General features: G+C 37.1%; 1 protein-coding gene and 1 pseudogene across 2 annotated transcripts in view; one reads left to right on the top strand and one right to left on the bottom strand.

Moving 5' to 3' along the window:
* Positions 1-24,956, top strand: part of MACROD2 (mono-ADP ribosylhydrolase 2) — a 1,842,294-nt gene that overhangs the window by 625,357 nt on the left and 1,191,981 nt on the right. The window lies entirely within an intron of this gene.
* LOC311624693 (signal recognition particle 14 kDa protein-like) lies at positions 6,567-7,022 on the bottom strand (annotated as a pseudogene). Its single transcript has one exon. The product of its transcript is annotated as a signal recognition particle 14 kDa protein-like (transcript).

Raw genomic sequence — 24,956 nt, 5'->3', positions numbered from 1 at the left:
ATTCAAAATTCTTCATTACTGGTGATACCATATTTTTTAGTGAATGAATAATTCTTCTTATATTATTGATCTGAAGTAGTAGTGAGTTTTAAGGAATATTTTTTAGTGCCTAAAAACACCGTTAAATAGGATACCATTAAGTATGAATTAAGCACAGATGGCCTCGGAGTTTGATATTTTCTGAAATATCAGAAGAACTCACATGATACAGTACCTCAAAATTCAGTGCTTTTCTCCAAGAGAACTTAAAGGTTAACTTGATGCTTAAAAGGTGCCTTGTACACATGCACTCACTTGATCCTACCTCCTGGGAGGGTAGTGAGTGAAGTGATTAGTGTCACAGGTGAAATCAAATTGCTTTTAAGCTTCTTATCTGAGCAAGTGACAAATTTGAGGCTAAGATTCTGGTTTATTAACATCTGATCTATTTTGCTTTTCTCTGTGTCATAATGGAAGTGATAAAATGCTTACTTTAACCTATAATGTGTCAGACACTGCCTCTAACCACTTTAGAAAAATTGCTAATTTAATCTTCAGAACAACACTATAATTTAGGTAGTATTATTATCCCCATTTTACTTACAGAGGCACAGAGGTTAAAAAGGTCCTGTATACATCTCATAAATGCCAGAACCTCTAGGGACTCAAAACCAAGCATTCTGCCTCCATAGTTCATTCTCCTTGAACCACAATGTTGCATAGCTGAAGTAGCAGAGATGCGCTATGATCATGTCACTGGCTAATGAATTGCTTGGACAAATCATGCTGTGATTTGTATGGTACTTTTTCAATAAATTCATTTTGTTAATCATTTTACTAGATATTGGGGAGGGGAAAACACACACACACACACCTCACCACAAATAGTACTATTTTTAATTCAAAACTCTGCGCTATATTTTCTTTAAATCTCTTTTATATGGCCTCATCTGACTAGTTTTTAAATTATATATTCTAATATATAATCTATTAACAGTATGATGTTTCCCTTTTGTGAATTCTGATGCCTTATCATTTGGTTTAAAAATATGCAGAATACCTGGAGATACTCTATCAATAATCTTCCTTTAAAAATTTGTGCTCCTCTGCCTGACTTATTTCACTTAGCACAATAACCTCTACATCTACTCATGTCTCAAATGACAAATATGATTTCACTTATATGTGGAACAAAAACAAAATAAACAAATAAACAAAATGGGGACAGATTGATGGTTTCCAGATAGAAGAGGTGTTCTGGAGGATGGGTGAAAAAGATGAAGGGATTAAGTAAAACAAATTATCAGTTATAAAAACACTCATGAAGATATCAAGTAAAGCATGGGGAATATAGTCAATAATATAATAACTATGTACCATGATAGATGGGTATCAGATAGTTGGGATGATCACTTTGTAAGTTACATAAATGTATAATCACTATGTTGTCTACTTGAAGTATAATATTTATTGTTTGTGAACTATTATTGAAAATTGGAAAAATAAAAAAGGAAGGTCTACCAGCCAGATGATTTATGCTTTAGAAAGGAAGCTGTATGGACCCCGGTGTCCACTGAGAAATGTTCTACCATGTTTCACTGTTATGTGTGCCTTGTGTTACTTTATCACTTCCCAAATCTAATTTATTTCCTATTTTGTTATTACTTGTTCATTGTACAAAATGACTAATCATAATTTTCATATTAATTTCAAATATGTTACATCATTTGATCTCAGCAACAGTTTGATACTGAGTAGATCTGTAAGGAGATCACTTTAATCATGAACGATAATCTTTTACCCGCCTTCTGAAGAGAAGACTGATTTTAGTAGCTCCTTAGCCACATGGAAGAGGTCTCCAGCCCCAGTTAGCCTGAAGGTATTATAATTACTTCTTCCATCCTATTCATATTGTGACTATTTAAATCCTCTTGAAAAGGATTTAAAGGCTCTTGTGCAATCCTTTCATAGCCTATGAATTTCAAAATTAGGAGATGCTTAACTTATTGGCCAACAAATTCTGTTTCCACTTATATCTGTTAAGTAGAGCTACAGAAGAAATTATGACCCAGTATGCCTTCTCTTACTTAAAATGTCAAGCTCCCACATTCTAAAAGTAGTACCAGAATTATATATCTCTGTGTTTAATTTTTGATATTGTTTTTTAGATATGAATAAAATAAGGTATCTGGTAATTTAAAATTATTTATGGAACTCTCTTGTAATTGTAATCACATGAGGAGCAATTTATATTTTTTAGAGTGTTAATTTGCAGGTGAATAGAACTGTGAGCACATGATTAAAGCCAAAGTTTTTTATAATTTAAACATTATCTTTCAGAAAGTACTTTAAAAATAGACTAACTTAACTGCTTCCTATTTAAATATTTTTTCCTTTATTTTTGTGATATTTTTCTGAGATATACAATTTTATATGGCATATATTATAGCTAGAGGTTTAAAATGAATTCCCAAATCTCTCTTTAATGTCTGTCTTGTCTGATGGCTGCAGCCAGATTTTACTGGAAAAGCTTACAGAACATGAGAAACGATTTCACTGTTCCTGTCTGTGTCACAAATAGCCGGAGGTGAGCTCCAGGTATTTTGGGAGTCCCTTAGAGGTTGATGCAAAGTTCTGTCAAGATTCTGGCCAGAACAATAATTTCAGTTATATTTATTTTTTTAAATGAGTTGTTACATTCATAACTTTGTAATACCATTTGAAAGAATAGGAAAAATATAAGTATATTAGTTGGCACATTGTTATAGGGTTCAATCCTGACAGATTATTCTCTGCATAGAGTATATATGAGCATAAGTAAGGTTAACAGAAAGTCTATCATTCCATTTTCATACAAGATACCTAAAAGAAATGTATAGTTAATAAATGGAGTGATGTCTAAATGCTGCAAAAACATTAGGTTAGATTTTAATTCATAGTGAAATGTGCATATTTATAGCTGCCACTTAGATAAATCTCTGATGACTTTGTCTCCTTGGCATTTTCTAATGAAACAGGAAACAACATTTAGTCATATTTACTACCACATAGTTGTTCTAGCCTTCGAATAGTTGAAAGTAAATGGCACAAAAGTGCTTGATAAATTATAAAAACTATAGAAATTTGAACTATATCATAAGATTTTAACAAATAGTATGAAGATCATTAAACATGATAAATTAAAATAAATATATACCCTAGCAGTAGAATTAAATTTTTCATATAATCATGCCATTATATCTATTACCCCAAGGAATTTCCAGTTCTGATTATATGACTGAAAAATCATCTGAAAATCATTACTTATTAAAAGCACTTTAAATATTTTGTCTAATATCATTAATAACCATTTAAATATATGGTTGGGCTGGCTTGATAATAAAGAAATCCACCAATTTCAAAGGACTAAGTGAGGATAAGAATCTGCTGCTCTCCTGTGCTCTGCATCCCTTGTCCCTGGATAATCCTTGCCATCTAGAGATATAAGAACCAAGGCCCAATACCCAGGGTCCAGGAGTGTTGGGGAGTGTCTATAACCACAAGCTGGCTGTATTATGGATTGTCAGCACACATTTACCTTATGTATTTGTGTGAAAACTCACAAACTGAATATTTAGTTTAAAGTACTCTAAGGTGATTTATAATGAAAATCCTCATTAAAGGTACACACTATCTATACAAATCCCAAAAATGTTATGGATAAATTTAAAATGACCACAAGGTTATTATGTAGAACGAGTTAATGCACAGGGTAACTATCATGGTCTACAATCAACAAGAGCAACAAAAATAGAATTATAATGTTGGAATCATCAATAAGAATATAATTAAGTGTGTGTATTGTATTTACTAAAATAAAAGAGAATTAAAATGCCATTAAGTGATGTGAGACTATCAAGAATGATTAAACAGCTTTTTAAAAGAATCAAATAGAAGTTTAGAAATTTAAAATACAGTTTTAAAAATCACTACATGGGTTTAACAATTATGAACTAGCAATCTGGAAGATCTGAAGCAATGCAGCAAAAATAGGTAAATAGATGGAGAATATAAAATCCAGAGTAAGAAATGTTTAGGTATGCTGAGCAAGTCTAACATACATATAATGTCAGAAAAAGAATAGAGAAAATGGAGGAGACTGATATTTGAAAATATAATGGCTGAAAATTTTCCAGAATTGATGAAAGGCATAAATCCTTAGATTTAGAAACACCAACAAATCCTACACATGATAAATGAAAAGAACACTGCACCTAGAATATTGAAGCCCTTCCATACATAGAACTCTAAACACAAGAATAAAATTCTCAGAGCAACCACAGAGAAAGTACAAGTTACCTACATAGGCAACAACCATTGGACAGACAAGTGTCTCTCATGGCATCAATGGAAGGCAGAAGCATTAAATAAAGCTTTAGAGTGCTGTAAGCAATAGTTACCAAACAACATTTATAAAATGAGTGAAACTGCCCTTCAAGAATTAGGGTGAAATAAAGGTACCATTCAGAAAATTTAAGCAGAGAATTTACCACCAGCAGACCCTGACTGAAGGAATTTCTACACGATGTACTTCAAGAAGAAAAAAAATATGGAAGGGAGATCCAAATTAAAAGGGAAAAAAAAAATAAATGATGAGAAAAGAAACGAATGCATATGTAGGTAAATTTAAGCCACTGTCAGGATAGGATATGAAGAGACAGAATCATCTCCTGTGGGCTTCCTACAGACAAAGGTGTCAAACAAGGAAGCATTTTTGTTCATCCCTATTTGTTCATCTTTCTATTTGTTTAATCTATAGGCAGACTCAGAGGAAGAGAAACTGGTGAAAGAAATATCAGTAACTTAAGGTATGCAGCTGACACCATCTTACTGGCAGAAAGTAGCAAAGACTTAAGACTTCTGATGAAAGGAAAGAATAACGTGCTAAAGCAGGGCTGCATTTGAACATCAAGAAGACAAAATCATGACTAGAGAAGAAATACACAGCTTTAACATGGACAGTGAAATGGCACTGAAATTGCTAACAATTTTTCTAACCAGATGGTTTAGTTATCAATTCAAATGGAGGCTACAGCCAAGACTTCAAGAGAAGGCTGAGACTCAAAATGGCAGCAATGGAAGAATTAGAAAAGATCACCAAGAGCAAAAATTTGTCATGCAAGACCACAGCTAAGATTATCCACACCCTTGAAATCTCACTATGTACAGATGTGAAAGTTGAACAGCAAAGAAGGCTAATAGGAAAAAATAAACAAACAAAAGTATTCATTTGCAGGAGGTGGGGGTGTGCTAGAAGGGGTCACTGGGGGGGAAAGAGGGAGAATATGTGTAATTTTTAAAAATTTCTTTATTGATTAAGTTATTACATATATGTCCTCATCTCCCCCCATTACCTTCCCAAATCCCCCCTTCCCCCAGTCATTCCCCCAACCTCCTGTTTTCTGTGACAACTGGTTAGGCTTATATGCATGCACACAAGTCCTTTGGTTGATCTATCCTCCTTAACCCCACCCTCCCCTACCTTCCCTCTGATATTTGATAATAAAGATTAAAAAAGAAAAGAAATAAGGTGTTGGAGAGCTCTACAGATACCTGGCCTGCCAAAAAGACCAGCAGTGGATCATAGAGCAAATACTGAAACATCACTAGGCAAAAATTACAAAATGGAAGCTGTCCTACTTCATGCACATCATGAGATGGCAAAGTTCTTTGGAAAAGACAGTTATAGAAGGCAGCAGGAAAAGTTAAAGACCAAATACGAGATGGGCTGATTCCATAAAAGAAGCCATAGGACAGATCTGCAGGAGCTGAGTAGAGCTGTGTGGGCATCACTAATTCACAAAGACACCAACTCAGTGGCAAGGAACACACAAATCTAATCAATAATAGTGTGTTTAGGGTTCAATGATAGATAAAACAGTAGACAAAAGCTGCCTGTAATCTGAGAGGCAATTTGAACTAAAATCATTTTTAAAAAGTCATTTCATTATTTAGGAGGAAGATTGGATTATACTTAAATGCTATTAAGTTAACTATACATGTTATATTTTCCAGAGTAACCACTAAAAGAATTAAATGTATATCTCCAGAATAAGTTACAAACCCAGACATGCACTAATTGTACATTAAAAATATTGTCTTTTGTGATTGCAAAGCTATTTTCTGTTCAGCATCTTGTAGGCCTTACTTGAATCCAACAAGAGAAATGCAAGAAAAATCACTGATGAAGTTATAACTTCAATAGCACAAATGCTCCAGTGAGATTAGCACATTAAACGTAAGAGAACTTTACTGGCCTACCTGAGAGGAAGCCTGGATATCCTGAGTTCAAGTTCGATTATTCAAAAATTCAGGTTTTTCATTATTATAGACATAATTAATTTTTTTCCTGATAAATAGATAGGTCTAATGATGCATTGTTCTTCGCACGGATGCCTGCAGAGTCTTTAAAATCCAGTGATATGCAATTAGGCAACATAGACCAATTAGCCAGATCTAAAATAAACTGGCTTCTTATAACTACCCTCTAAACATCACAGCTCTTCTTCTGTCCAAAATGAACATAATCTCACATGAAAACACTTAATCTAGGGGAACCAGAAACCTACTTTGTGGCCCAAAGTAAAAACCAAAAGGAAAATAGCAATTCGATGGATAGCTGGTGACAGCAGGAAACCTGGAGTCCTTCCCTGTGCTGCTTTGCTCTGCTTAATCTTGTTCTTTTTGTCTCTCATCTTCAGTCCATCCATGTTTGCTCTCAATAGGTTTGAATAAGCCATCTGAAACTTATTCACTTCTTTGGAGCTCACCACTGTGCTAATCTTCTTTTTCCCATTGGTAGCTCTTAACAGACACTTGTTGTCTGATGGCTCAAAGCCCTTTACTGAACCTTTTCTTGGAATGGGGTTAGTTCAGCCATCATACTTCAGGGTGATGAACACACTGAACTTCTGGAAGAGCCTGGTCAGCTCCGTCAGGAACTGCTCACTCTCCAGCAGAACTATCCCGGCTCCGCTGGCCCCACTCAGGCCACACATCAACATAATTAATTGTAATGAAAAGTCATTAGAATATCCCTACATCTACTTGTTCAGACAAGATCAACTGTTATAAAACCTACTAGCCTTTCCAGTGCCCCATATGGAGCTGACAGTCTATCTCTGCCTTAAATGTCCTCAAATGAGAGAGAACATTAACTGATATGACATTTATTTAGAAGAAATTAATTTTAGAACCTAACAGGATGCTGCCATAATTACTTGTTAAGAGTCTCTTAGTAGTCATCTGCTTTATGTGTTTCTAATCCCTGTGAAATTTTCCTGATGCTCTAAAGAAATAGATTTTTTAAATGTTATGAGGGTATCTCTGGGGATCCTATGGCCCTCTCAGGGGGTCTGTGATGTCAACATGATTTTCATAACAATGCTGTGGCATTATTTGCCTTTTGTCCCTCTCATTCTCTCACTGTGTATGGTGTTTTCCAGATATTCATGACAGGACGTCTTAACATATCGAATGCAGAAGCAGATTTGAGCATTCAGCTGTACTCTTTTAAAGTAGACATTAAAGATATTAGCAAATATTTTAGACTACGCCATTTTTTTTTCACTAAATAGATCGATTTTGAAAATACCATTATTTTTATAGTGCATATGCTATTTATATTAATCTGCAATGGATCGTTATTTTTAAATGAATTAAACATTTTATAATCTGTTTATCTACAGCAGTGATTCCCAAAGTGGTCTATATCGACCCCCAGGGGTCTATGACAACCTGCAAGGGGTCTACGTCAGCAAAAAAAAAATTGGGGGGTCCATGAAATGAAAATGGGGGTCCACGATAGTGGATCTCAACATACACTGATAGTACCTATTTACTTACATCATATTATCTTATAATATAAAAACATATAAATTATTTATAAAAGTACCTATGAAGTAAAAAATTTATTATATATGTTTATAAAATTGTGTAAGTTGTAGGATAAAAACCTGCACATAATGATATACCAGTATCATCTTGTTACAAGCATACGCGCAGTAAACATTCTTGCCAATTTTTGTCTCAAAGCTTCGCGAACTTGCACCGACTTGTTCAATTCGTCACTCTATAAATATGAATGTGAGAAAAATACGTTCATTCGTTTCCTGAATCTTGAATAGGAAAGTGCTGAGAAAATATTTAAAAAATATAAACTGGTAGTTTATCATACAAATTATAGTGAATCAGTGTTATTTTGTTTGAGAATGCCGGAGAAAAGTAGGTACATTATTTTTTATTAAATTTTAACACTAAACTTCACTACAGTTAGAAATTTACAAAAAAATCAATATCAGGTAAGTAGGGGGTCTACCCAAAACCGAAAAACATGGCAAGGGGTCTACGGCACAAACAAGTTTGGGAACCTCTGATCTACAGTATGGAAAATATCTCTGTATATAATACACAGAAACAAGAAGTCTAAGGTCTTTAATAATTTTTAAGAATAGAAAGTGATGTTTTGAATAGGTATAGAGTTCTTTTGACATGTTGGAGAGACTGTGACATAAGCCACTTTGTAACTTTCCTATGTAGCAACATGCATTAGGAAAACTAAAGTGTGCATGTGTTTAGGAGGAGGTGATTTTCTTGTATTTCTTGGGCAAACATTAAGTGCTATGTATTATCTGTAATCTTCTGTCGACTTTCAGAGCCCGAAATGTTTTCATAGCTCCAACCTTGAACTGTTGTTTTAAGATAGACACCAATAAACATTAAGGGTCTACTGGGAAGGCAGAGAGCATTTTCAGATTTATGAGCAGGGGGGAAAAATCAATACAGTCCCTAAGGCTGTGTAAGTCATGAGTAGCACAAGTAGTATTATGCAAAGTTGACAATATCATGAAATATTAACCTTTGCTTTGGAATTTTACCAGAAATTAAAGTGGCATTAGAAAGGAAAGTCAGTGTTTTAGCCTGTATCTCGGGAGGAATTTATATGTCTGCTTTGCTTTGTTATTTTATTTTGGCTGAGCTCTGGAAAGTGACCCCCCCCCCCGCCCGCCCCCGAAAACTTGGGTAACCTCACATTCTTCTGCTACTGGCTCATTCACTTTTTCTTCCCTTCAATCCTTGATTAAATCTTCTTGGTCCCTAGGAGTTCTTACTTCTTATACAGCAAGGCATGCACTTTGTCCTCTTGTTAAGGAATGAATTAATAAGCTTAACTCCCTCTTTGAAGAATTGGTTGGAATGCTTTTTTGGTGAAAATTAATATACAATTACCAAGTAAGACTGCCATTTCACCAAATAGAAGAATGAAAGACCCAGCATAGCTGCACTTGAGAATAATTGGAATCTAATTTTAGTTTGTATTCTACAACAATGGCTCAAGCTTTCACGGGATAAAATTATGTCAACTTTCCTAGGAAAGTAAGTACAGATTTCCCCCTGCAGCATATTTATAGCAAGACTGTTTACACAAGGCTTTGAAAGAATGTGGGCTCCGTGGTCCTTCTTGCACTGGATGCTGGAGTGTTGAACACATCTATTGACCTATGAATTGCACAGTATTTGTCTTTCTTTGGCATTAAATAAATCCTCTAAAGGGCAACAAACATAATACTTCTCCAAACTGCATCTTTAATACTTGGTAATATTCCTGTGGTACTTTGCTGGGGCTAGAGGAAGGACTCCTAAGAGGTGTTTTAGGCCATTGCCCTCAGGCAACCTTTTGGCTTGCACAGGTTTTTCTTCATACATTATGCAGATAAATTGTGTTAACTGCATACGGAAAATGTTTTGTAGGTAATGATAATTTATATACCAGAGAACTACTGTGCAGTAGGCGGGATAACTATTTGTGGAGAAGAAGCATAGCACAGCTTAGAGTAGGGGTGTCAAAGGGCCTCAACCTGAAGAAGTGAAATCTACACACAGATTTGTCTCAATGGGAACTCAGATTCTGTTTTTGGCATCTGCATTTTGTTTTTGTTTCTGCAAGTCCTTGGAATAAGCAAGAATTTACAGGTACAATTTTAAAAATGCTTATTAGCTATAGATTTTTCCCCCAAACTGAAATAAAATTATAAATAAAGCCAAGTTTATCTAAGGCTGATGTTGACCGCCACTTTGAAATAACTGATGTTACCTCTCAGGGCCTTAACTGCCCCTCTTGTGTTTTGAGGATAATCATGTCTACCCTGATCAGGCCAGTGGTGGTGGTGGTGGGGGGGGCAGTGGGAGGCAACTAGGCTGGTGGCGGGGGGGTAGTTGGGGTAAACCACGCTGGCAGGGTGAGACAGTTTGGGGGCAACCAGGCCAGCAGGGATGGCAGTAAAGGGTGACCAGGCTGGTGTTGGGGGAGAAGTTAGGAGCAACCAGTCCAGCAGGGAAGGGGCAGTTGTGGGCTACCTAGTCGGCAGTGTGGGGCAGTTAGGGGCAATCAGATTGGCACACTGAGGCAGTGAGGGTTGACCAGGCTGGGGGGGTGGAGGGCAGTTAGGGGTGACCAGACAGGCAGGCAGGTGAGTGATTAGGAGCCAATGGTCCAGGATTGTGAGAGGGATGTCTGACTGCCGGTTTTGGCCTGATTCCCAGGATTGTGCCTAAACTGGCAGTTGGATATCTCCCGAGGGGCCCCGGACTGGAGAAGGTGCAGGCTGGGCTGAGGGGATCCCCCCATGCATGAATTTTGTGCACCGGGCCTCTAGTAGTCAATAGCAAGTAATAGAATCACAGATAAAAATAGAGCATTCACTATGTGCAAGGTTCTAAGTATTTTGCATGGATTTGTTCATTTAATCATTATGACAACTCTGTGAAAAAAGTGCTTTTTTTTTTTTTTTTAATATGAGGAAACTAAAGGACAGATGTTTAAGTGAGTTGCATAAGGTCACATACTTAATCAATGGTCACTGAGGGATTTGATTCCAATTGGACTGTTTCCAAAACCAAAGCTCTTAGCCAGGATATTATATTGTCTCTGCAACAGAATATGGAGCCAAATAGATATTACTTGGGCCCAATTTCTGGTTAGAAGATGTTAGGAAAGTTATGCAGCAGAATCCCTGCTGTGTCCTTATAGCTTTCCATAGCTGGAGAAAAAGGGAATTTGTTTTGGAAGAACTGAAATCTCCTGGCACATTCATGATGCTGACAAAGCAGCAATACGTGGTAGGAGGTAACTTGTTTATTTTATTGTCCCTTCAAGCATTATGGTTAATTTTACTTCCACTTCTAATAATAGTTCCTACATATGTTTTTCAGTTATTTGCAAGCTGTTTTAATCTTTTCATAACTCTTCATTTATCTGTGTCCTTATCAAGCATTGTTCTTTCATCTCGTCAATCAAAGTTGAAATGTAGTGATAAATGTAGTTGCTTTTTGGATTTTAAGAAAGTGTTTAAAAAGTAAATTTTCTGAAAACTGGTTAGTCAAACTATAAGAGGCAAAATAGAATTAGAATGATTTTTAAATTCTTAACTTATGTGAACTATGTCTAAAGACTGAATATAGGCTACTAACACACTCCTTTCTACCATAAGAATAATTTTGGTTATAGAAAGGCAGTTTGTATTTGGTAACTGCTCTAATAAATCCTTTTTTAAATGGGAACCTTTGATTCTTTAATGCTCATTAAAAACAAAACAAAACCCATAGCATTGATCAGTCTCTAGCCCCTTTCCTCCCTTATTTTTCCCTAATTGAAATATAAGTTCTATGAGGATTGAAATTTATTCCCCTCTGTGTCATCAGGACCTAGAAAAATGCCTGGTCATTTGATACATTTTGAATGAATGAATGAATGAGTGAGTGAGTGAAGGAATCAACCTACTTTTCATTTCCTTGATTCTGTTATTTCTGTAAAAAATAGAAGTACTTTAAATGAAAATATCTACTCAAATCATTTCAAGTAAATATTATAAGGAAAATAATGAACTAAAAATATTTACAAATAACCTTAATATCGAGCATGCTGCTAGAAAACAAAAAGGAGGATACTAATACTTCAATAGAAAGGTAAGCAAAGGATAGAAATAACTCATTTGTTAAAATGAAATAGAATAATTAATAAATATATGAAAATACCCACTTTTAAAATTATTTTAAAATATGTAAATTGAATCAATAGCAGATACCACATTTTCACCTTTAAATTTTACAAAACCTTTAAAATAAGCCCAGCTGTTGTGGCTCAGTGGTTGAGCATTGACCTATGAACCAGAAGATCACAGCTGGATTCCAGTTCAGGGCACTTGTCTGGATTGCAGGCTTGATTCCCAGTATGGGACATGCAGAAAGCAGCTGATCAATGATTCTCATCATTGATGTTTCTATCTCTCTCTCCCTCTCCCTTCCTCTCTGAAATAAATAAAATTACATTTTAAAAAATCATAATATTTAATTCTATGGATGAATCATTCAGTTAGACATATCAATGAAATTAGAAGGACACAAATAAAATCAACAAAGTTCATAACGCATAGAAAGAGTGCCAAAAGTAGCTGAGATAAAACATGAGATGCAGAGGTAAATTTAGGGAGGAAACCCAATGAGTACAAAAAGGAGTACAAGATGGTGGAAAGATATGCCTCGGATCCCCACCTTTATACGGAACTAAAGTGAGCAATTCTATTTCTAGGAATTTACTTGATAGAACTGATAATCAGGTGATAAGCACTAATATAACCTACTTGTTGTTAAATATTTTGAATATCAATTTGAATAGGAGGCATATTCACATACATGTGAAATAATATATGCACAATATGAATCACTACAGCAACTTTTTTCAAGAGCAACAGCCTATCTAATAAAAGAGTAATATGCAAATTGACCATACCTCTGCTACACCCACAAGCCATGCCTACCAGCCAATTAGGAGCAAGTATGCAAATTAACCCAACCAAGATGGCTGCACCCACTGAACTGCAGCAAGTGCTGGCCAGCCCAGGCCTATACTCAAGGCTACAATGTTTCAATTATAGAAGATAAATAAATCCCAACAAAAATGGCAGCAGCTGTGGAGCTGGAGAGAATAGGGGGCTTGAGTTGCCCCAAGCAATGGAAGAAGCCAAGCTCCCACAGCCCTGGCCTGCCTTGGCCTCCACTAAAAAGTTTCAATTATAGAAGATAAATAAATCCCAGCAAAAATGTCTGCTGCCATGGAGTGAGCAGGAGGCTTGGCTCTGCTCAAGGCTACAAAGTTTCAAATATAGAAGATAAATAAACCCAAAATACCAGGGTCTTCACTTGGGTCATGGGGGAGGGGGGGTCGGCCTGCAAACCACCACAGGCCCCTCACTCTGGCTGCCCCACACCCCAAGGAAACCCCCACCTTGATCTGGGATACCCTTCAGGCAAAACCAGCTGGCCCCCACCCATGCACCAGGCCTCTATCCTATCTAATTAAAGAGTAATACGCAAATTGGCCATCACTCTAACACACAAGATGGCTGCCCCCATGTGAACACAAGGTGCCACCACAAGATGGCCAGCAAGGGAGGGCAGTAGAGAGGAATCAGGCCTGCAAGGGAGAGCAGTTGTGGGCAATCAAGCCTGCGGGGGAGGACAGTTAGAAATGACCAGGCCAGCAGAGGAGGGAAGTTGGGAGTGACCGGGCCTGCAGGGAAGGGAAGATGGGGGGGACCAGGCCTGCAGGAGAGGGCAGTTAGGGTCAATCAGGCTGTCAGGGGAGCAGTTAGGGATGATCAAGCTGGCAGGCAGAAATGGTTAGGGGCAATCAGGAAACCAAGCAGGCAAGCAGTTTGGAGCCAGCAGTTCTGGATTGTGAGAGGGATGTTAGACATCCATTGAGGGGTCCCAGATTACAGAGGGTGTAGGCTGGCCTGAGGTACACACACCCCTATGCACAAATTTCATGCACCAGGCCTCTAGTATTGAAATAAAGCTAAATACCAATCAGTAAAGGGCCAGTTAAATAAATTTTGCTAAACTATGGTACACCTAAACAAGGGAATGCTATGCAATTATAAATAAAAGAATGAGAAACCTCATTAAGTACCAATATAGAAATAACTAAAAAAATATATTATTAAATGGAAAAAGAAAATATAGCAAGGAATATATTATATGCTACCCTTTATGGAAAACAGTGGTAAAATAATTATATATGTTCATATTTACTTATATATTCATAAATAAAATATAAAGGCTATGTACATTAATGACCATGTTGCCTATAGAGTAGATGAGGTTGGGAATGAGTAAATAAGACTGATGAGAGGAAGATATTTTTCTGGTTTATTTTTTATTTATATTATATTGATATAAAATCAACTGGTGAGACAAACAAATATATTAATTACTCAAAAATTAAATAAATAAAAAATACTAGAAAAAGTGGGATTTGTAGAAAATGTATGTATATACAGGTTTTTATGTGTGACATGTTCGTCAATGTTTGTCACAAGGGTATTTAGGTTAAAAGGTAACTAAGGATATATATATATATATATATATATATATATATATATATATCCTTAGTTATATATATATATATATATATATATATATATATATATTTTGCCAGATACATACTGATTAAATATTGTGATACAAACACTGTGATACATACACACAATGAAATGTCATCAGGAATTAGAATGAACTTATAAAATAATGGCAAAATATATGGAAATATATTCATAGTCTGTTTCCAATGGGTGGGAGTGTTTTGAAGAGAATCAAGTAAGATAATGCAAAGTAGGATTCCATATTCATAAAATAAAAATTTATAAAGCTGTATGCAAGCTTACTGACATATATAGAGAAAGAATTAGAAGGCTACTTACTAAGTGGCAAATCTTTGCCATAGTTATTGCAACCTCTGGTAGGGTGTACAAATAATGTTAGAGCTTTCCCAGATATTAATTTAAATTAATATTAGTTCTCTCAAGGATGTGGGACGATAGGTAATTTTTTTTTAATCATCTCTAGTCTCTAAAGGTCTTCTAATAAGTACTTTAATAACAACAACAAAAACCTTCAACATTTTAGACTTTGAATGGGCCATGTACTATATTAAAGATAGTTTCTTAAACTTCTCAAAACTACACAAGGCAGTTTTTGTTAACCATTTATGTGTGTAATATCCCTTGAGTTGGCCCCAATTTCTCATGATTCTATGAATGAGTGATGTCCACAACATTCTGTCCTCAGCAGCTCTGCTCAGCACAGGTAGACATATACCTCTGTCTTTGTCTATGGAGACAATCATCTGATATTTTGAAGTCCTCTCATATTATGGAGTAAATCCAGCTCATATTCATCACCTTACAGATGGAAAATCTGAGGTTTGGAGTGATTGTATCATTTATACTGCATAGCTAGTGTCACATGCAAACCCATGTCTGTCTCCATCCAACACTGATTTCTTTTTTTTTTTTTAATATATTTTATTGATTTTGTACAGAGAGGAAGGGAGAGAGATAGAGAGCTAGAAACATTGATGAGAGAGAGTCATCCATCAGCTGCCTCTTGCACACCCCCTACTGGGGATATGCCTGCAGCCAAGGTACATGCCCTTGACCGGAATCGAACCCGGGTCCCTTTAGTCCCCAAGCCGACGCTCTATCCATTGAGCCAAACCAGTCTCGGCCAACACTGATTTCTTGATCACCCTGCTAAATAATTAAGAGAAACCCTGCTTTCAATTGAAAATATCTTTTCCACTGGCTTTCTTTGTAAGTGGCAAATCTTTGCCATGGTTATCAGAACTGGTGGTAGGGTGTACAAATAATGTTAGAGCATTCCCTGATAGTTATTTAAATTAAACAGTCATGTACATGTAAATTATTTAATTTTTTTTTTACAGTAGATAAAATATGTTAATTTGTGTAAATGGTCTTCTGAGTGCAGATGCTCACTCTGAATGCAGGCTCATCTTAAAAGCCCCCTGTCTTCCATTTGAAGCTTCTTTTACATGCATAGTTTATTTTTCTAATTCTGTCTCAATGTAGGAATAATTTTAAGGAGGCATTTGTGGCCAAATGAAAGAAAAAAAAACCAAAACAGCTCTCTTGGCTTTGGTAAATATTAATGAGCCAGTCGAAAAATCTTGTTACTGAAGTGCTATGCTCTTTGAGATTTCCCTGCCTTGTTGGCCCTTTGTGGGCTCTGCTCCCCGGCTGCCGATTAGCATGCTGGTACGTGTGCTATTGTGAGTTCCGAGGCAGCCCTTGTGTGCGCTGACAGAAAGCTCACCTTGGTCTATTATCAGCAATGTCTAGGCATCTTAATGATGTTTTGGATTCAAGCAAGAAAATAACAAATCATTCAGAAATAATTAATCTGACTTACTCATTTCAAAGCTTCACCATCAAATGCACAGTGTTCATTTCTGGTCATGTATATATTGTCATCACAATAACAGAGTGAGATCTAATTTTTATTAATTTTTGAGTGAGAAGAAGTACAGAATTTGAATAGTCAATATTCACTCATGTAATATATGTACAAAATGATTGCAGCACATGTAGAATTTGATTTAGGCACTCTATTTTATTTTAGAAAATGTATTGTGTTCACCCATCTAAATACTTTTAAGATTCATTTTTACTGCATAAGTGATAACATTTTAAAAAATAATTTTATTGATTTTATAGAGAAAGGGAGAGGGAGAAATAGAAACATCAATGATGATTGAGACTTATTGGTTGCCTCGTGCACCTACTGGGATTGAGCCCACAACCCAGGCATGTTCCCTTGACCTGAATCAAACCTGGGACCCTTTAGTGCAGGCCAATGCTCTATCCACTGAGCAAACCGGCAAGGGTGGTAATAATATTTTTTAATGTTGCTGAGTGATTAGAAAAGCTCAGAAAAGATAGTAATGGGGTTATTTTTAACTTATTGGTCATTCCTCTAAAAACTGTGTTGTGGGATCACATAATAAAAATTTTGAATTTTCCTATTTGCTGATTTTATTATACTAGACACAATAATGAAATGTAAGAAAAAAACAAGGACAATTTTCCTAATTGTAGGAATGATAAAAGCTAACTAAAATAATTTTTTAAAATAAAACTTGCTACACCTTTTTAAAATACTGTTAGTCCAAAAGGTTGTATGATACTTATGAAGGAATTATTTGACAAAGAAGCATATTCTTTTCAAGAATTCAACATTTGAGTCTAGTCACATGGGTCACAAATTCCCACCCAGTTATTTTTATTCTTTAATAGGCCCATTGGAGTTTTTAAAAATAAGGAAAAAGCAGTTGTTTGAAAACGATTTTTAGACAAGAAAAAATGCATTAAGTATTTTCAAGAGTTATTACTAATCTCTTATTGCACACTTATTCATCTGCTTTTACAGAAGTTCAATGTTCTGAGCATTTTTACTGTCATGTAGAGAGAAAAATGATAAGAGTTCAAGAATATAACAAAAGTGTTTGGAAACATAGACATAGAAATACCGTTAATCCACTGTGTCTCTGCTCCAAAATCTTGCTTAAATTGTGTTCACAAGGATTTATTAGGTCCTTTTACAAAGCACTTTTGGGGAGAATTTTTATCAGTGCCAATTTTGAGATCAGATTGTAGCTGGGTAATTTTTAGTTGTTTATAAACAGAGTGTGAATTCCATGAGAAACCACCTCAATAGTTTGAAAAAGAAGGAGACAGTTACTGAAAATGATTTCCTAATTTGAGAAATGAAGCTCTTGACTGCTGATACAAGTTTTAGGAACTTCAAAACTGCAAAGTTATGAAACTATGGTCACATGTAGCCATTTCTCCAAGATTGTGCTTGCGGTGAGTTAGAAAATAAACATCTAATGAAAGGCTAGCCAAAACCAGTTTGGCTCCGTGGATAGAGAGTTGGCCTGTAGACTGAAAGGTCCCAGGTTCGATTCCGGTTAAGGTCATGTATCTTGGTTGCGGGCACATCCCTAGTGGGGGGTGTGCAGGAGGCAGCTGGTCGATGTTTCTCTCTCATTGATTTTTCTAACTCTCTATCCCTCTCCCTTCCTCTCTGTAAAAAAATCAATAAATAATATATTTTTTAAAAAGAAAAGAAGGTCTAACAAGGCATGCAGGGTGAGATCTTGTTTTGATTTGAGAGACACACACATACACACACATGCACACACACATACACAGAGGTACATAATATAAACTATCAATTCACTTCAAAGTATATTCTACTTAATTCTGTTGTAATATTAAAATCCTACTGTTATTTTTTATGAGCAATAAAATCACATTTGAAATTTAAACCATAGGCTAGATATATTGGTTTTATGTGCATGGTGCTTAGCCCTGAATATTAATTCTAGACAAAATATTGAAAAGAGAAAGGCAGTTCTAAAATATTAAACCTGTATCTTGACTTTTAAAGTGATGGACACTTTATTTTTTAAAAACTTCACTTGTATTGAGAAAGCCCATCCTAAAACTCAAAAGTCTTTATCTTTTTCTTCACATAGGTCATTTCCCCAATGCAGTACAATATGACTTGATATTTAGAAATTTTGTTTAGGTACAGTCTTCCAGTAACATGTTGTGGAGTCAGGATAATGGCCCTAATAGATGCCCACACTCTAATCCCTGTAACCTGTGAATATTATTTTATATGGCCAAATGGATTTTGCATATGTGACTTAGATTAAGGACCTTGAAATGGAAAGATTATCCTGGTTTATTTGGGAGGGCCCAGATTAATTGCATGAGTCCTTAGAAACAGAGAACCTTCCCTGTTGTGACAGTGAAATATGACTATGGAGAAAAGTCACAGAGGGATGCGGCATTGCTGGCTTTGCAGATAAAGGCAGGAGGCCACAGTCCAGGAGTATGGGCAATGTACAAATTCCAGAAAAGGCAGGGAAACAGATTCTTTATTCAGAGATTTCAGAAAGAACCAGCCTGCCAACACCTTGATTTTATCCCAGTGAAACTTATTTTAGACTTCTGGTCTCCAGAACTAGAATTGAATAAATTGTATTAAGTGACTAAGTTTCTGGAAATTTGTTATAGCAACCATATTAAACTAATATATATAGACATTAAAGATATAAAATGAGATATATCTATATAGGAAGCTTCATAGTCATAGGATAGATTTTTGATTCCTTGAATAAAAATTATGTTGGAAAAATCATAGAAATTGTATTTCACATAAAAAATCCCATTTATGTTAAAAGTATTCAGCTTTAAAAACTTGAAATGTAGACTATTGTTACATAATGACCACTGTGATTCATATCCCTATTTATACACATTGAGTAGGCCCCTTCTATAGGCTTTGAACTTAACCATGTAGCTTACTTTTGTTAATGGAAAAATGTCAAAGGCAGCTCAAAATTGCTTCTGCATTGGACTAGCTTTGTCTTGTGGCTAGGATCCTTTTGTTCACAGTTTGAAGAAGCCTGGGCTGTCCTCCAGGGAGGTGAGAGATCTTGCAGAAAATCCTCAAACAAGGCCCCTGGCATGGGAGTGATGATGTCTTACCCCACCAAGCCCCAGCCAAACTGGTCCAGATGAGAAGAACCATGCATAAAATCCACAAGATCATAAGTACTGATAAGTGTATTATTTTGCTTTGTTTTCATCATTAAATTTTGGGATTGATTTGTTTCTCAGCAGTGGAAAACCAATCCAGTGCAATTACTTTCTCAGGCTGTAGATATGTTTTAGACATGACTGCATTCTTAATGGGGGTAGCACTTGGATATCTTATGTTAGACTTCTTTGGATTCATTTGTAACCTGTGATTTTCAGTAGGCTGGGTTTGAAATTATATCAGAGACTTCCTTGCTGTCCTGAAACTATTGATATTGATTTACCTTCACTTGGACTTTTCAGACCCAACTTTTTAATCTTTACCCTGCAAAATATATTTGATTAGTTGATTACAAAAGATTAAAATCACTAGATTGCCAATATTTTTGTAGAAGCTTCTTTCACTTTAAATAGATTTTCCCTTTAAACAGAATGTACTTATTGCTAAAGACCTTCTGTATTTTTGTATACCATGTGAATATGGTAGAAGTGGGGGTAAGTAAAAAGAGGTCTTATCACATTGGAACATTTGAATCAGGAAGGTGAAATAAGAGTTTGAAAAGAAAACCAGAGCCCATTCATCTGCCAGGAAAAAATTACCACCAGGAAATTTACTGAAAAAAAGAAAAAAGAGACATGAAAGCAGCCTCCCACCCCACCCCGGTCTCTTGGAGAATCCTACATAATAAAAGGCTAATCTACAAATAGACCAAATGGCAAAACAACTGAACAACCAGTCACTATGACATGTGCTGACCACCAGGGGGCACACATGCAAAATGATGGGCATGGGCAGCAGGCTGCGAGTGTGGAACATGGTAGGCTTTGGCCACAGTGGGATGGTAGAACAGATGAGTGGGGGCACCAGACCAAGGCAGAGGGCCTATCACTGTCATTGGGGTGAGCCACTGGTGGTTACTGAAAATTCTTTGCTCCCATGCACTGCAGTCCTACCTGGTGCTTGCACCTGCTGCCAGCACGTGAGCCACAGCTCCCACTTGCTGCCAGCACCCAGCACCAGCACCCGGCACTGGCCCCAATTGTTCGGCACCATCAGTGGATACAAGCAGTGGCTTCCAGCCCCAATTTTCCCTTAGGACTTCTCCACCTCATCCTGCTTTGGAGAGACGATTGGGGCAGCAGCCATTGCTTGCACCCACTGCCAGAAACAGCCCCAATCACACCTGCAGCTGGTACTGGAGCCACTACTTGCACCCAGCGCCAGCCCCCATTGCTTAGTGCCATTAGCAGGTGCAAGTGATGGCTGCAGTCCCCAATTGCCCCTAAGGGCTTCTCCACTTCTCCCTGCTTTTGAGTGTCAATCGGGACAGCAGCCACACCTTGCACCTGCTGCTAGTGGTGGCTCCACACAGTCAGTAGGTGTGAGCATGGCTGACACCCTCAGCATGTGGCAGTGGGATTGGGGCTGCCAGCAGACAGGAGACTCTAGGGCCATGGCAGGAAGGGCTAGTAGAGGCACAGAGGATGGGCCAAGATCTGCCCCTGAGCCCATGGCAGCCTTGCAGCCCACAGTTCCTTTCAAGGTGCACGAATTTGTGCACTGAGCTCCTACTTGTATATAAATTTCTAAGGCTCCGAAGGATCACAATTTGAAGATGCTCTGGCTAGATGATCTCTGAAGTGCCTGCCAGCTTTAGAATTATAACATTATGCTACTCATTTCATAATGGAAATAAGATATTTCCATGGAATACAACAACATTAACTGACCATGGTTGTCCCCGTGGATGGAGACCATGATTCTGTCTCCGTGGACATGTACTGAGTTGAAACAAAAATCTATACTTCTCAGCTACTTTCCGGTTTTCACTTTTAAGAGTTTATCTTTACATTTTCAACAAGGCATTTGTACACTTTTCTGCTTCTGTGACCAGTCATGCTTGCAGAATCTTTTTTCTTTTTCTTTTTCTTTTCAGAGGATCTGACATGTAAGACTTAAAAATAAAAACGGGAGCCCACGTGGTGTGGCTCAGTGGTTGAGCGTAAACTATGAAACAGGAAGTCACAGTTCACTTCCTCATCAGGGCACATGCTCGGGTTGCAGGCTCTATTCCCAGTAGGGGGCATGCAAGAGTCAACTGATATATGATTCTCTCTCATCATTGATGTTTCTATCTCTCTCCTCCATTCCTCTCTGAAATCAATAAAATATGTTTAAAAAAATGAAAATGGGACTTAATAGTACTTGTTAGAAAGAAAAGAATCTAGCACCTTTTTTAAGGGTTTATCAGTAGTAGTAATAGTAGTATTTTTTTTTTTTTTTTTTTTTTTTTTTTTTTTTGCCAAATATATACTTTTCCCTAAAAGGGAGACAATAAGTAAATTTTATAACATTCTTATTTGGTTTAAGGTGGACTAATTTACATTTTATGAACCATGATGTTTGGGTTTGTGTGTCTCTTTGTACAATATTTAACATGTAAGGATATGATAGAAACAAAATTGGCTTTACACATTTAATTATGCTACATTCATGCTTGGGTATTTGATAGATAATGTATCTTCCCTGGCCACATGTAAAATAGCGAATCAGATTTTCCTTAAAACTAATTTAAGGCATTTTGGAAATACTTCTCAAACCACTAAGACATCAGTGCACTGCTACCCTTTTGTTCTGGAAGAGTTAATATAAGTTTCAAAAAAGATCTAATTTACTGACTAATGGTATCTTTTCATGGAAATTACTTGGCTTTTGTGGAATAGCCTTTCATCTTTTTGCTTTTTGGTTAATTCAATTGAATTTTCATCTGATCTACATTGTTTCTTTCTAATTGTAGTCTGCTCCTCATCTTACAAGCCATTCTGTTCCAAAAACTAATTTATGAGTTGATTATTTGGAACTTAGAAGGCACTTTTAAAAAGAAAAATTAAAAAATGCAAATGTTGGGTGTGTTCTCAGAATAGCCCATGGACACCAGCTTAACCCATTGTACACCCAGGGCTAATGCTCCTATCCAACCTAATCAACACAAAATTCAGTGCATATGAGTGCAACATAATTTTCAAGATACAAATTGGGAAGCCCAGAGTAGATTTCTCTATGGTAATACTGTCAGTAGAGGTGAGGACTTGCCTGTCTTCATTCCTCCAAACTAAAATGATGCAAAATTAAGACATGGCCATTCATAATCCAGCAGCAGGAAAGTTGTGTAATAAGCATCAAAATGAAGTCTGAAGAGAAGAGTGAATTTTACTACCTTGTTTCCCCGAAAATAAAACATCCTCTGAAAATAAGACCTACTTACAGGTTTCTTTCTGAGTGAAATATAAGGCATCCCCCCCAAAATAAGGCCCCCCTAGGCTCTGTCTCCGAATGAAAATTAATTTACCCTAAACTGGTCGCGAGGGCCGCCCCGACTGGTGTCTAGCAACCAGTGACGTTACGCGGAGTCCTGATGTCACTGCTGTGTGGAGGGGAAGCGAAGGTCAGGTCGGAGTGAGCTGTGAGCACTGGACAGGAGAGAGGAGAAGACTTTTGCAGATGCCTGTAGAAGAACAGGGGGATTAGAGCAGACTGAACGCGGGGAAGGTGGTGAATGCTGATCTGTTTCTGCTGACACTATTTGATGCTCGCAGCTGCCCTCATGATGACTGAAGATTCTCAGTCAGTAGCAGACCCTGCTCCAGCCCAGATCCAGGCCCCAGCAAGCCCAGTGACAGTCCCCAGGCAGGCTCCAGGGGGTAAATGTCTGATAAAGGGGGAGAGGGGATGTCTGGTGAGGGTGTTCAGTGGCACAGGGTTGGGGGGAGGGGGATCACTTAAAATGACACAGGAGGATCAGAGAGGGCAATCAAAATGACACAGTCCCTCTCTCTTCCTCTCTGTAAAAAATCAATAAAATATATATTTTTTTAAATGACACAGGAGGATCAAAAGGGGTTACTAAAGTGGTAATCCCCCCTCTGATTCTCCTGTGCCATTGTGATTCCTCCCTCTGATCCCCCCCTGTGTCATTTTAAGTGATTCCCCTCCCCCCACCTTGATACTCCAATTCCTTTTTTTTACCCCTAGAAATGAGCACAAAAAGAAAAAGCTACTCCGTGGAGTACAAGAAAGGAATCGTGGAAGACTCTTGGGGCCAAAATCTTACTGCTTTCTGCAAAGAGAAGATGTTGAGTATCCGATTGGTCCGAAAATGGCGAGCAGAGTATGGTAACCTCATTGAACAAGTGGACAAGGGAAATGCTAAAAAGCACAAGTGTGGATCAGGTCAGCAATCATTATTTTCCGAGCTGGAAGACCTGATCTGTGAATGGGTTGTTGACAGGAGAGCAAAGGCTTTGGTTGTGAATAGGGCTCAGAGTCAATAATTTGCCCTTGCAATGGCACCACAGTTTGACATAGCCCCCGAAGACTTCAAAGCATCACAACACTGGCTGGATAATTTCCAAGTGAACTGTCTTTAAGAAGATCTACAACATTGTTTAGGTTGGAAGATACTCAAGTTATTAAGTGAGCACTTGCATTCAAGTCCTTTATTGATGATGCTGACTTCTCCAAATACAATCTTTCCAATATGATTGCTATGGATGAAACTGCAGTGTTTATGGCCCAATCATCTCAAACAACAATTGAACAGCGGGGTGCCTCCTTAGTGTACATTACCACCACTGCTTATGAAAGTGCATGTGTTTCCTGCATTTTGGCAATTCGTCTGGATGGCACTAAAATCCCACCTTTAATAATTTCTAAGGGCAAGAAGGAAAAGATTGAACGTGTTTTGGGCATTTTTATTCTTGAAACTGAAAAAACCTGGGCCACACAAGCAGTTATAAGGAAGTGGGTCGATTTAATGCTGCTGCTTGTTATGCGAGGGAGCCAAAGAGGTCTGCTAGTCTGGGATGCAGCCAGCACTCACCGCGCTAAAGACATGAAGACATTTCTTCAGGAAAGAAAAATAGATCAGATAATGATTCCTGCAGGAATGACGGCCTATCTCCACACTCTTGATATTGCAATAAACAAGCCATTCAAAGACAATTTGCGCATGGAAATTAATGATTACATTGAAAATAGAATGGAGAGAAATCAGCGTGGAAACTTTGTGAAACCTAAACTGCAAGAAGTTGTGACTTGAGTGAAGAATTCATGAGAGAAAATCACTAACAGTTGCATTGCAAATGCACTGCAAGTAGGCTACCTTGACAAGAAGTACTCATTTAAAGACAGTGCTATTGCTAAACATGAGAGATTTGGTCCACTAATTTTGAAAGAAATAGAGTCACAAGAAATTCACCAGGAAATTCAGGAATTGGATTGTTATGATGATGTTCCAGAAGATGATGACATGATTGTCATTGAATAAATGAGTAAATTCTTGATACTGTAGGATTCACAGTTTGTCTGGTTTGTGTTGATAACTACTGTACTACCCTACCGTATACAGATAATAAATTTCCTTTATTTTCCTTTAACAATAAATGTGTACCGTATTTTTCTTCATGGAAAAA

This window comes from Pipistrellus hanaki (genome assembly GCF_964339955.1).
Source record: "Pipistrellus hanaki genome assembly, chromosome: 6".
Lineage (NCBI taxonomy): Eukaryota > Metazoa > Chordata > Mammalia > Chiroptera > Vespertilionidae > Pipistrellus > Pipistrellus hanaki.
This window is presented reverse-complemented; position numbering and strand designations above follow the sequence as displayed.